The sequence below is a fragment of the Ochotona princeps genome, chromosome 5 (assembly GCF_030435755.1).
Source record: "Ochotona princeps isolate mOchPri1 chromosome 5, mOchPri1.hap1, whole genome shotgun sequence".
Classification (NCBI taxonomy): Eukaryota; Metazoa; Chordata; class Mammalia; order Lagomorpha; family Ochotonidae; genus Ochotona; species Ochotona princeps.
Window position 1 is genome coordinate 79967321 of NC_080836.1, and position 14949 is coordinate 79982269.

Below are 14949 nucleotides of genomic sequence, written 5' to 3' on the forward strand. Positions count from 1 at the left end.
TTAGCAAAAAATGTTGCCTCCCTTCAGCCCATCTTGGGGATATACCCAGACATAAACATGTGCCTTCAACACACATACACACTTACATAAATGTGTAAGTGCAAAGACATATGCATACACACATGAACAGTTGTACATTGTCTTGCCTTTGCTTGTGTATGTATGTTTTACATATATACACACTTCATAGTTGTAGGGTCAGTTTTCAGTCTTCTGAGCTCTCCAAACCACTGTGCAGCAGTGGCTTCCCTCCACACCCGGGAATGTTCTCTCAGCAACCTCATCTTGCCCAAGAGATTGGGGCTCTGTTCCTGCAAGTCCTTTCCGTACTTATCTCTGTTTGCAGAAGACCCAAATTGACATCATTGTCAAATTGGTGATCATGTTTTCTGTGGGTCCTCTCTCGGCCTCCAACTTGGGCTTACAATTTGGAACTAATAAACTTTTCTCATGTCATCTTGGCTATTCTGTAATTATGAACTTACAGTAGGTATGCATTTATGGTGACTGACTTCCTCAGTTCTGTGTGGCTGTCACTGTCTCTTCTCAGATGCTGCATGTTTGCATAACACCCGAATGGATGGAGTCTTCACTAGAAATATCAGAAAGTTCAAAATAATGGAGCGCTTGCCCCTAAACCTTTTGCCTGGTGGAAAGAGATAAGTCCGGAAAGGAGAACACAGGGAACTGGGACAGGAAAGAGGATGAGAAAGAGACCAGAGAAGGACACTGGAGGGGAAAGAGGGAAAGAATTTTTAAAAGAAGGAACAAAATGGATGGAGAGAAAATGAAAATGTTGGTGGCCTCTGATTCTTTCCCATTACCTCCTCTTTCCTCCTCACTACTGTCTATTCTAAATAGTGACTAGAAGATGTTTGAGAACCAAGAGCAGAACCTAAGTAGCTAGGAGTATGCAACGCTGCTACCCACATGCACACCTCCCTCTGGATGAGACATCTCTCCAGGAAGAGGAGGGACCCTGAGCTCACCCAACCCGCTGCACTAAGTGACAAGGGCCACCTTTCACTGCCAACTCACAGCATGCAGAACTCCCGCTTCAGGAACTGATAATGTCTCTGTCTGTAGTCCTTCCCTCAGTTTTGTATGAGGAGGATAGGAATACCCTCCTTTTATGCATGAGGAAACTCAGACTTGGAGAAGGTAAGAGATTCATTTTTGTTGTTCTTCTTTTGTGTGTGTGATGATGTAGAGACTCACTTTTCTATGTCATTTCTTTTGTTTAATGCCTAGGTTTAGTGAGTAACCATGCTGGGTATGGTTTAAATTCATAAAGTTAACTAAAGCATAACAACAAGATTTCACTTAATAAAGGACTTTTACCAAAGACCACAAAGCTTCACATTAAAAAAAGAATTATAACTAGGGACTGAGTCCATTGTTCCGGTGAAAGGGAATTGGAAAGCACTCTAGGAAGAGGATTCTACATTTATGCTGGCAGGTACAGTAGATGTTAACCACATGTGGCTCTCAGTTATTGAAATGCGACAGGTCTGTATTGAGGTATGCAAGAAGTATAAAATATGCACCTCATTTCAGAAACTTAGCATGGAAAATATATACAGTATCTGACCATTTTTTCTATTTATGTTTGAATTATAATTTAGATACGTTGGGTTACATAAAGTTCATTATTAAGATTAATTTCACTTATTTCTTTTTAGGACCTTTTACATTTTAAAATCTTTCTTTATCAAAAAGAGATCTGCCTTCTCATTTTCTTCTCGAGTGCTCATAACAGCCAAGACCAAGTCAGACTGAAGCTAGGAGCGCAGAATTCGATCCAGGTCTTCTGCATGGGGGCCAGGGACTCGAGCCAGCGTCTGTTGCCTCTCAGTGCACTTCAGTAGGACGCTGGAATCAGGGGCAGAGGCAGGACTCAAAGCCAGGCACCTTCTGAAATGAGATGCAGGAGTCCCAAGCAACAAATGAACTTTCATACCAGATGCCTCCCCAAACTCCACCTTTTAGTTTATAAACAAAACCCAGTAGAAAAAATTACTGTTCCAATACAAAACCTGTGTGTTAAATCTGTGTTCCCCATCATGTTGAACTCCTAGTGTGGCATCCTCCAAGCAGAGCCACCGTGAGTTCTACCAGAGAAACTCCTCGTGTGTTCAGAAGATTCTAAATATGAACTGCTGCAGAGGAAGTGATCTGTAGCCAAAACTCGTGATAATTCTAGTCTTAGAATGTTTTCCATTAACTCTGAACACGAGGAATGAAAAAAAAAAGCCTCTCTTGTTGCATTAACAGGAGGGCTTACTGGATTTTTCTATGATTCCCTGTAAGATAATGGCAAGCCCCTTTTCTTCTTTGTTTTTCTGGCATGTCGGGAGTTCATCAAAGGTTTATTTGTTACTGAAATTTTACTCCTTTTCTGTAAGTTGCAGAAATTTATTTGTGAAGGGGAATGTCTTTTAAGTATTCCTAATTGATAGCATGGACAGCCAAGTTACAGATGGTCTTTATTAGGAATTCTTTTTCCTCTGGAAAATGTAGACCTCTTTCCCCTGCCCCCCATTTGAAACAGTGATTGGAGGATGATTGAGTGGTCTCTTGTGGAAATATGTATTTACCTACGTAAAGATCGGTTTCAACTCAGCACATTCTTCTTTACCCAGTGAACTAACCTGTAACCTCCAAGGGGTGTTGACATCCCATCTGTTCGTAACTGTGTGTATGTGTGTGTGTGCACTTGCATTCATGTGCATTAAAAAAGAAAAAAAAAACTTGACAAATCCATTTGCTAACTTGGGCAAGAGATTTTTAAGCTATTTCAAAAATTTTCTTTAAAATAAGTAATGATCCTGGCTATGTGAATCACCCACTCTGAAGAAAACCATGCAGGATGAAATGCATGAATGTACAAGGTGAATTACATTGTACAGTAACAGAACTGTGCATGAGAAAAGCAAGCACACAGTGCCGATTGTGAAAAAGCCATTGATTTCCCCGACACCAATTGCAGCCGAAACAAACAATGCAACATCCAGGGTTATTGGTATATATTTGTGGCCGGATTATACAGTGTCCCTGTTTCAATATCAACTCTACCATTGATTTTTCTTCCTCTGTGACCTTTTGCATCTGATCCTCTGAGAGAAAAGCCTGTTGAGTTTTCTCTGGAAAGTTTTATGCGTCTCATGGAGAGGAGGCATTCTGATGTGAGAAAATTTATCATTAGCTACGTTTGCTTTCCATTCAGGAAAATGTTAATCCATAGATAACACGAAAGTGGGGGACAGAACTTAAGTGAGAACAAGCTAGATCAAGTAATTTTTTCCTCATGTGCCTTTTTATCTCAGACAGATGTGCATACTTGGTGATATAACATAATTGACTTGTTCCTCCCTCCAGTGTGGGTTTCATATGCTTCTCCAAGATCAGAAAAAAGTAAGAATTCTATCTTGAAGTTACAAATTAAGCATTTATTTTATCATCTTTTTAAAGGTATGAATATTTGAAATTTGAGATTTTAAAAAAGCCTGTCTTTAAGCCCCTATTTCTCTGTCTCTGTCTTCTTTCTTTTACTAGGTGCCAACACTTATAGATGTTGTAGGGATAGAGATATAAATAAAAGCATCTCATGAAATTTATAATTTGTAATGTTGATTAGTCTGAAAGCAAGCATCCGTATCCATACTATTAAATAAGTAGCCAACAACCATGCCTACTCCACCTTGGCTACTTGGTGGTTAATTTCCAAACACAAAACATCTACCGTGTGCACAGGCTCTCATGGATTTTGTTTGTTTGGCTTGCTTGCTTTCTAGAGCTTACCACCATGCTCTCTGAAAGTCCCTGCTATCAAAGACTGATTGTGATGCCTGCAGAACTTCACAGCACATCAGTACTGCATTTGGTAGCTAGTCTATACATGGTTTTGACTCATAGTCTACCTGCTATATGAGTTGCAGTGTTTTACGTTTGGCTAGGCAGCAGTGAGCTATGGCAAGATAGCTCCAACACCACGAGGTAGGTGATACAGGTTCTAAATTTGACTTTTTTGGACCACCTTGTCAGAGCCATGCAACTGTTGAGTTCTAGAGATAATTAGCTTTATTTTGGTTAGCATAATTCTTCCAAACCCTGTATCTAGGGTCCCATTGGATGCATTCAGCTCAAATTTTATTATTAGAATAGATGGCAGGACAATAAGCCATTAAGTCCATTCTATACAAAAACTGAGCCCTTGGCCCTTCCCTTTGGTTAAGAGTATTTCTTTTTAATGATAATTTTTATTTATTTATTTGATTGGTAGAACTGGACCAGGCTAAAGCCAGTGTCCAGAAAGTTCATCAAGGTCCCCCAGAGGAATGGGAAGGACCCAGTTTCATAAGCCATCACTGCTGCCTCCCAGGGTATGTGTTAATAAGACACTGTATTGTAAGTGGATGCTGGATTTGATGCCAGCTACCTTTAATGTGACATAAGCAAACCAAGCAGCAGCTTAACCCACCACACCACAGTGTATGCCCCAAAAATATCTCTTTAAGAACCAGCATTAGTAGTTTTAGACAATGCACATAAGGAAGAACAAATGTGATTTCAAGAATGTGATTATTGAATTGTTTGACAGTTCATTTTTTTTATCTCCAAGTAAAAGTACAGCTATTTCTGTTAATTTGAACTTTGTAAAAAGCCTGTTCTTCATATAAATAACTTCCATTCAACCAAGACTGCCTGATCTTGCTTCCCAAATGCAACGCGTGTGCTACTGGACTGATTTCTTCCTTTTTCCTCTCATTTCTTCTCCATACCTGCTTTTAGCATCCACATAAACTGGTAACTCCTTGCAAAATTACCTTTCCTCATGAAAATTTTGGTAGTTCTAGTTGCTGACTTCCATAGCCTGATGAGTTTGGGAACTGTTCGTTCATTCAGCGAAGATTTGCTAAGTGTCTAGTATTTCCCAGAAATGATAATTTTTCAAAATGTTAATGATCCATGGTCCTTGACTTTAAAGAACTTATTTTATGATGGAAAAGTTAAGCAACAAACAGATTAATAACATAACCATGCAGGGCAGCCCTTAAGTGGAGAAACCATGTATGTGTAGCTCCCACATCCCTTAATTTAGAGCCAAGTTTAGTTTGGTCTTGGAACAATTTGTGTCTTGAAGACTACACTTAGGGTTACATTTTCCTATAAAGAAACATTTACATTTTTATTGTTTGTTATGTTAAGTGTACTATAGTTTTTTAAAGTTTTCCTTTACTTCTTTGTAATGACATCAGGTTTTCCTGGACAGTGGGACTCTTAATCTTATAAGCCATACAGATAACTTCAAATTTAAAAGGTTCCTAACCTAGCGCATGACTCACAATGTGAATATCAGAGTTACTACCTGACAGCAACACAGGTCAGTGAAAACAGATCTATTTGAAGTAGTTCTGGGACCTGAAGCTGTTGTAAGGTAGCAGGCAATAACTGTGTTTTTTTGACTGCTGATTTTGCAATATTCACACCTCTTCTGTTTTTGTGTCCTTTCTTTTATTTATTCTATGTACTTTATCTTCTAAGTTAATGTTCGTGGATCTATTTGGGACTTGTTTTTTTTTTCAGCTTTTTTTCCTATTACAATTTGATACACACAAAACTGTCCTAGCAGTACAAAATGTTTTCATTGAGTGTAAATCATTTACTAGGTAGAGTTTCATAGGATCTTTGAGTTTCAGGCTGTGGTAGATAGAAAGAGATTACTCAGATAAGAGCATTAATACTATTTAAAGGTCCTTTTAGTTTCTTTCAGTTTAACTATTAAACATTTCTTTCACTCTTTCCCAGTTTTTATTGTCTGGTCAGTTAAATAAGACCTACTGTTACTTCCAAGTTAAATACATTTTTTCTACTGGTGATTAATTTGTGTGCATGTGTATATAAATGAGATTAATGAGCACCTATAGCCAGAAATAACTAGTGTATGAATCTCTATTTATTTAGGCTACAGTTATAAAATCTGTGTTAATGCCCCTTTTTATTTCAGGAGTTTCGTTACTTACACACCACAGGGAGAAACCATGGATTCTCCCTGTTTACATGATAGAAAGCATCTTCCCAAAGACCTAGAAACCAAGCCTGTTGAATAGTTCATGTCTTGGTCTTAATCCAAGATTTCCTCCCACCATGTGCTTATAGATGTGCTAACTCAATTTTTTGGATTGGTTTCCACTTCCATCTCCTCCCATTCTTTTACATTATTTTTATTTCCAGTTAAATTATTAAACTGCAGTCCTTTGGAACATATTCCCATGAGAAAACACAAATTTATTTACCTCACTTCCAGTTCTAACGATGGCAGTGAGCTATAATGTAACTTTTCAGTGTTTCTCATCTCGTACTTTAACTGACTTGACTTCTACTGGGATTAAGTAACCTACCCTGGATAATCCATTCTGCAATTTTGTGTTCAGTGTTATCATGCTGCACAAATCAGTTAATAATAATTGGTCCAGCTTAATTCACAAGAATACTGAACGAACATATAAGAATCTACTGTTTTTCCATGGAATTTGTGTCTGATAAGGATGTAACCAAAAGAAAAACCTATTCAAGTACAAATACAATTCCTCAGAGTTTCCTTCCAAGTAACTGATCTTTATTGACTTGTAGTGTGCTTCAAGATAGTTCTATATCCCAGAGGACCAGGGCTGAAGCTCCGTGGCTAAGGCAGCATTAAGCTTCTCCTTTCTTTTGAGTATTGCTCAAGAAAGCATTCCTAACAAATGGAACAGGTGTTCCAGGGAAAATAAGCCTGGAGAGAGTCCAGGGACCAAGGAGAGTAAGGAGAAGGGAAATAAAATGTAACAAATGGTCAGTGGAATGTATACTGCAGTAAGCATCTGTATTTTTCTCATAACTTCTACTAACATGGGAAATTTATAAAATGATGCCATATTTTATTGAATGGCATTAGTTTTTTGTTGATGACTGAATCAATTAGACTTGAGGCATTTGTGATAGTAATAATAAATGGATGTAGAAATTTTGTCACTTTGAATGCCAATTCTCCATCTAAGTGGAAGACAAGTATGAATCGATTTTACAATTTAAAAAGGTTTTGGTGGTAGTAAAGTCACTAATACAAAACTAGGAGAGAGAGAGGAAAAGTAGAAGTATTGAATCAAGTTTCAGACATCTAAAATTTTGAATGAACCAAAGGAGAATTGTGGTAGAACCAACACACAGTCGGTGTAATACAGGAAGAGGTAGAGACTCTGTTTAGGTTTTTTAACTGCTGAAGGTCTAGTGCGTGGCAGCAGCTGAATGCATTACCTGAGAGTAGGTTAGAAAATATCTCAGAACTTGTGTCTGGCTCATTGAGTTAGAATTTTGTCATTACAAATAAATGGTCCCTCAAATAGCCAACATACAATATAATGTTTGAGAGGTATATGTGAGGCTAATTGCAGACAATGAGGTGGCATTTTGCTGGAAAAATCAGTGAGTATGCCCCACATTTATTATCATGTGTAGTCATTGGACATCATATCCTGGTCGGTTGTTCCGTTAATGGCACAGTCAGCCAAAGTGTACACGTATGCGTACAGGAGAATGGCCAGCATGTTGAATCTGCTCTCCCAAGCTTTCTATGGGGCATAATTGAAGAAACAGTAAATAGCTCGTTTAAAGTGTTTGAAGGAGTGTCCCTTGGAAGAGTGCTGAGAAAGAGTCACAATAAAAGCAGTAAGTAGGGATAATAAATAGGAAAATGTGTCTTTGTAGAATGTAAAGCCGACTTTTAAAACCATCACATGTATGCTGAGTTGGATGTTCTTTGTACTCAGAGAGCTCTGTTGTCAAAGACATTTAGTGAGAGCCCAGCCAGCTGCCGACTGGAGTCACCTGCCCAGAGCCCCCATGCAGCTTGGACTTTAGTCATGTTGTAAAGTTACTTCTGCATTCTTAAAAAAGAAGAAAACTCTGTTCTCTTTTGGAACAGAGATATGTCTATCTCACTGAGTAACAATTACATCTCCAGCCTCCAACACAATGTGCGGCATGGAAAAGCTTTGTTGTATGACTAAAAGGCAGAAGGAATACATGGGAAAGGGGATTCAAAACTGTATTCATTAATATATTCAATTAATATTTACTGGATGTGTGTGATGGTTTACTAGGTACACTTTGATTCATTAGAGACACATACCAAAATTAAGCAGATTAATATCCTAGCTCAAAAGTTTAATGTTTTATGATGTATCTAATCTATGTCCAAAGATCAAATAAGCAATCCTTTCAGAAAATGAAGAAAGCAAATCACATATCTTCATAATGTATCTACTAGCTAGCACATCTTTGTAGAAGTTCACACCTTAAAATTCTTCATGCATTGTAATTCTGGTGGAAAGCTGGAACAAATTACTCAAACTTTGGAAATTACAAGACCACAAATGGGAACAATATGAGGTAGGGTAGCATATACAGAGAATTTGTAAGAATATACTTTCATTGTCAGCATTTTTCTCAAATTTCTTTTGATTATAATACGCTATTAGTAATATTTTAGTATGTAATGTTAGAGCTATATTTTTTATTTATTTTATTTTTTAATATGTTGTTTCCTTCATATATCTGATGTAAAAGGGGATTTTAAGGGAGAAACCCTACCCAGTCCCCCACCCACCCCAGGTCCCGGATGTGGGGCGTGCTCCGAGGGTCTTGCTCAAGTGGTCCCGATAGTTCAACAGTTATGAATCACTGCCAGTCTCGCCACTCCAAGTATGATGAGGTCATTGAAGCATCCACTGAATGACATAGTCCATCTTAGAGTCTCTGCCCAGTTTTTCACTGCCAACATATAGCTGAGGTGGTTGATTGACTACTTCTGTCCTCTGTCTTTTCATGACCAGGGTTCTGAGTCCGGCAGTTCGATTGCGGAGATCCCCAAAGAGACTTTGTCTGAGGTATTCTCAGACCAGATTCTTGTATGTACTAGCAAGCACAGGGCCAATACAGTTCATCACCCCAATCAGCTGCTGGTTGTAATTGCTGGGTTGGTTCTGTTTCCAGCCCTGTTTTCCACTGGAACCAATGGGTGCTGCAGTCCAGCCTGGTTCTGCCCAGCTCATACTCAGCCCTCAAACAAACCAGTGTGGGCTGCAGGCTAGTTGGAGCGATCCACAATAACCCCCACCAAGCCTGCCCCCTCCCCTGGTTTGTCAGAATGTGCAGCAGACTAGTCCAGTCTGTCCCACATCCCCTTCTGCTCATACATGTCAATGGGTATTAAAGCCTTGCTCCATCTAACCAGCTCAACTATCCAGCCTTTCACGGACGTTGTTGGGTGCCTCTCCGTCTAGCCACCCCAGCCCCTGTTCTAGTTTTTGTGCCCTTCCATGCGGGTGGTAACCCAAGAGGGAAGAGCCACTATTGCCCTCCCAGGCCACTCCCACATTATGCACTCTCCAGGTGTTTCTGTGGTTTAGCTTGACAGAACTAGCCCCTAGTGCCAGCTTCTGCCAGCTGATGCTACGGCAAAGCCCCAACAACCCTCACCCACTCTAATTATAGATTGCACCAGTAGGATCAATCAGTCCAGCCTGGCTTTTCCCTGATCTAGTCCTCATGAGGTCCACAGGTGTTGTAGCCCTGCCTAGTCTGGTCTGCCCCCATCCCAGCTCAGGCTCTCCAGTGGGAGTAGTTGTCCAGCAAGGGAACCACCCCTTATTCCCCTGCCATCTTCGCCCCCTCCCTTCCTGGTTCACACGTGTGCTGTTGAACGCTGCAGCCACATCTGGCACAGACAACCTCACCTTGGCATTCCGTATTGTGCACTGCTTTTGTCGCGACTGAACCTGACTCAACCCACATTGTTCTGGTGTTCGGATTTGCCAGTGGATGGTGTGAACTGATTCAGCCTGGTCTGCCCCCAACCCATGCATTTCTTTGAAAGACTGAGTGACAGAGAAACAGAGATTGTCTGTCTTCCAGTATATTCCCCAAATAGCAGCAACAGCTGGGCCTGGGCCAGGCCAAATCTGGAGCTAGGAACTCCATCCAGGTCTTCCGTATAAGTGACAGTGGAACAAACACTTGGGCCATCATCTGCTGCCTTCTAGGTTCGTTAGCAAGAAATTGTATGAAAAATGAAGTGGCTGAGGCTTGAACCAACAATCCAATATGAGATGTGAATGGCCCTTGCAGCACCTAGCAGGTACACCACATGCCTATCCTGTGACTTATGTTTAACCTAAAACTTTTTCCTGCACTATGTCACCTGGGTTGCGATGTTCTTTGGACCTTATTCCATCCAAGTGCCATCATTTTCTTTCTCATCAGCATGCATCTTTGACTTTATAATGTAAGTCGGTGAGAAACAGGATTCATTTAACAGAAAACTGCTTTCCACAATCTTTGCTGGAATCACTTTTGTCTGTTACCCAGGCGATATCTCCATTATTACTTTGTCCTCAAAAGCTTTTTACCAATTTGGCAACACAGAATGATGAAATGTCTTTTCATTTATCTGACTTTTCATTAGGACAGAAACTCCCCAAATTTGTTTCTATCAGCTTTTTCCTCTGTGTTAATTCTTTAATGTCTCAAGTGTGTTTGTAATAAATATCCTTATTATGACTGAAGTCATTTCAGCTTTCTAATATTTCTCTAGCTTTTAATGAAAGCAACATCAAGCAACTACATGGATTTGCCATACTCTCTGTCACACCCCTTCCCCAATTCATGGCCCACACCCCAAAGATCCTCTATGCCGAATCACTCCTGTTTGCCTTCAGTGAATCAGCTCTGGGCCAACCTTATCTCTGGCACCTTCCCTAGCTTTCTGCTTATTGCCAATAGCATACCCTCCAAACAGAGCACAAAGAGGCCAACAAACTGTGTGACTCTTAGAAAGCCAGCCTCAGATTAGTGTTAGGCAGCTCTTTGGATTCTTTACTTTCAGGATTCTGACATGATTTATCTTCACCAATTTGCCTTCAGCCATGGTTTGCTATCATTGCTTCAAACACTTAACTTTGGATCCTACAGGGACACTTGTATTTCTTCAGTTGTTTCTCCTGCCTTACACTCAGGCCTGATGTCAGGACATCTTGTATTAATCAGCCCTTGCTGGTAACTTCAGGCAAGTAATACAAGCACTTTCTCTGACCATCTGTAAATTTAAGTAGTGACTACAAAGCATCTAACACATTCCTTGTCAAAGCACGGTCCAGGTCCCCTGGCCTGACTCACAGCTGTAGAGAACAGCAGGCTTGTGTCTCAGCCTCCTGGAGTTTGTTTACTTTTCTGCTCCTCTGCCCCCTGCCTTCCTTACTGGCCCAGTGTCTTCTCTTTCTCTCCTCCACACTCACCCCCAGGCCTGACCCCCCACTCCTCACACCTGCTCTGGCCCCATATAATACAGGATGTTTTAATATACTATGTACGTGGAAAGAAAAAGGAAATTGAAGTTGCTAGCCATGAGCTTTCTTCTCCTCCTCTTTTAAATGGGGAAAGAGTGGAGCCAAGATCAAGGGGCTATTTTCTTTGAGGCAACAGAGAAGTGGTGGGGGGTTAAGAGGAAGAACACTCAAGAAATTAGAGCTTGCGGCGGATATGTGCTGTTTGATCTCTTAATGGTTTAACCACTGGGTCCAGCATATTTTTTGACATGGAAGATGGTGAGAAATCCGAGCTTTCAAAGAAGGAAGTGTGGTTTTTGACTTCTGTTTTGTGTTGGGACACAGAGAAAACCTTGGACCCCAAAAGCTGGGGAACTATCAAAAGCAATAGAAATAAGGGCACATTGAGACTGAGAGCATGAGACACATGGATGCCTATTGAATGAGGACCTGCTAAGGGCACCCTGAATTTAGAAGGAGACAAACAGATGTGTGACGCCAGTGTCAGAATGATGATGGGTCAGTATAATGGCTTCTATGGCTGCTGTCTTGTCCTGCCCAAGCTGCAGAAGGGATATGCCCAGGGTTTATGATCCAGCACAAGCTTCACCCACAGTTGCAGTGAGAAATGCACAATAAACTGTCAATAGCTCCCAGTGGCAGTACAAAGGAAATGTATACCTTTGACAACAGTTACACACAGCAAAGCATCTACACACAATTGCACATAGCCATATCTACACACATGGCTTTAGCCAGGTACCAGCAGCCATATCAAATTAAGGCCCTCCACTACCAGTTGCTCATATGAGTATACAAACAGCAGTGGCTCAAAACCTAGCAGTTGCATAAAGGGTTGTGGGCAGCTGGTGAAGCAGGGACTCTGATGATTGCAACAGAGGCACATAGATAAGGGAATAAGAGGATGACCAGTACAATTAAGGTAAATCATTATCTAATTTCAGAGTACAAAAATGAAGAAATGATGGTTAAAGATTTTCAAGAGGAATTAAAAAAACAACAATTACATAAAAAGAGTAGAGAATACAAATAGTGTTTGATGGCCCAACTACCCTGGGATAATGCCTTCAAAATGTCATGGAAGACATTTTCGGGTTAGAATGCACAATTTGGTCAACTATCAGTCAAATGTAAAATATCCTCAGACAGAATCAAGAGTGTCTCATACATCCATTCTTAATGTTTACTTAGAGTTTTTTTCTCTTGACAAATGAGAACAAATCAAGCAAGTGGAGTATGTCAAGGCCAGGATAGGAGGAGCCCATGTCCAAGAACAAGGAGAGAATCCAGTGGCCAAAAGGGAAGAGCAGCTACCCACCAGCAGACTGTGCAGGCTTAGTTCTAAAATTCCCCAGAGTGGCAGCAACATGACTCAGACACTCTGAAGAGGGAACTCCAGGAAGGAAATGGAACTGACAAACTGTAGGGATGCCATGGCTGGGTGGGAGTGACTTGTAAGAATTAGTGACAGGTGATGAACAAAAAAATTATGGAAACTGTAGAAAGTGGCAGTGAGCAACGTAAGCAGGGAAACGTGAACAAGATAAATTATCCTTGCTGTCCTAATACAGTGAGCCATATTTAATGGAGTATAGTAATACAAATTTTAAATTGAATATTGATATAAGCAAAAGTTGTAGCAGAAAATGTTCCCTTACTGTAATAGCAGAACACTAAAAATTGGTGTTAGAGCTGTGGCTAGTTGATGCTCCATTTGTGGTGCTGGCATCCTACATGGTTGGTTCTAGCCTAGTCTGTTGGCCTTCTGTTCCAACTTTCTGTTAATGGCCTGGGAAAGCAGCAGAGCATGGCCTCTGCATCTTTCTGGGACCCTAGAAGATACCAGACCCCCAGTGTTGGACAGGCTCAGCTCTGGCCATTCTAGTCATTTGAAGAGTGAACCAGCAGATTAAAGAACTCTCTCTTTCTCTTTCTTTGTAACTCTTTCAAGTAAAAGTAGAAATGGCATTAAAGGGAGATGGAAATAAAAACTCCAGGCCTCTTTTATACAGTAGGGAGACTATACATAATTTACTGTATATTTTTCTATAAGAAAAAGCTCTAAGAGATATGTTTTTGAAAGTTTTCACCATAAATAAATGTTTTGAAAGTTTTCACCATAAATAAATTAAATATCTGAGGAGATGGATAATATTTACTCTGATAGCAAGGTGCACACATTTGAGGTATCATAAGGTACTTCCTAAATATATGCAATTGTTTTTGTGTTTTTTTTATGATGCTATTATAGCTAATTTTGTTAAAAGAATGAGCACCAACTACAAGAATTCAGCAAGGTTGCATCAAGTGAGTCCAGGACTCAGAGGAGGATGGTAGGTGTTGTCTTTAGTATGAGAGGGTACCCATGGAAAAATGGAATTAAAAGGTTCATTTCAGGCTGGTATTGTGGCACAGCAAGTTAAGCTTTCACCCAGGGTGCTTGCATCCCATATCGGAATGTCTAGGAGCAAATGTCACCTCCACTACTGATCCAACTTCCTGCTGATATGCCGCCGAAGAGGCAGCAGAAAATGGTGCCGGTGCTTAGGGCCCTGCTACCCAAATGGGAAGCTCAGCTGCAGTGCAGGTGCCTGGCTTTGGCCTGGATTAGCCCTAACTGTTGAAGGCATTTGGGGAGAGAACCAGCCGATGGATGATCTCCATCACGCCATCACTCCCTTTGTTTCAGTATCCTTTAAAAAAAAAAAAAACTAAAACATTTTTGTAAAAGACACACTTATTGTAGGACAATTTTTTAAAATCCTTGTTAATTTTTAATAAAATACACACTTATGGATGTTTGGAAAACCATTTGTATGTATTGGTTCCCAACTTTTTTGTACCAAAATAAGCACCTTTTGGTTCCCTTTTTAAATGAAATTTTTATACCCACCTATTTTGACTTTAACATGAGTTATCTGCATGTATAAATTTGATGAAATCATTCTTGCTAAGAATTATAAAATAATTTCCAATATTAAAAAAGTTACCATAAATGCAGGTTCCTTTCAGAAAAGTAAATTGCCTAACCCTCTGGGATTCATACTCCACCTGTTAAGATGGCTTGACCCTATTTGGCTAAAGTGAAGATTTTCCACTTTGCCACAGAATGTACCTCACCCCATGTTCTCCCTGTAGCTGAGGCCAGTTATCAGATGTTATTTATAAATACAATGTATATTCAGATTTATAAATATTATCAGTATTCAGCTGACGAATATTATGAATAATTAAAGTTAAAAAGAAAAGGAAAATAATTTCATTCTCAAGACTCCATCCAAAGTGAAACAAGAGTCCAAGAAGATTTCATGCTTGCGTTGGTGCCGTTTTTAAGTGTACTTCCCCAACTTCTAAGGCATTAAAGTTTTCTGCCTAAAGTCTCTGGTGATACAGTGCAAGCTTCCTTTAGCTCCTTCATGAGCACAAAGACCATGCTTCAAAGGGTCATTTATTTTTAAGAATTATGATATACTTTGGCATCATGTGGCCATTTCTTCTCCAGATTACTGTCTCCAAAGACCTTATTTTTCATTTCTGTGATCACACCCATATACTCTTAATTTTC

General features: G+C 40.0%; 1 protein-coding gene across 1 annotated transcript in view; it reads left to right on the forward strand.

Moving 5' to 3' along the window:
- PARD3B (par-3 family cell polarity regulator beta) overlaps positions 1–14949 on the forward strand; it is a 1014759-nt gene that overhangs the window by 747296 nt on the left and 252514 nt on the right. The window lies entirely within an intron of this gene.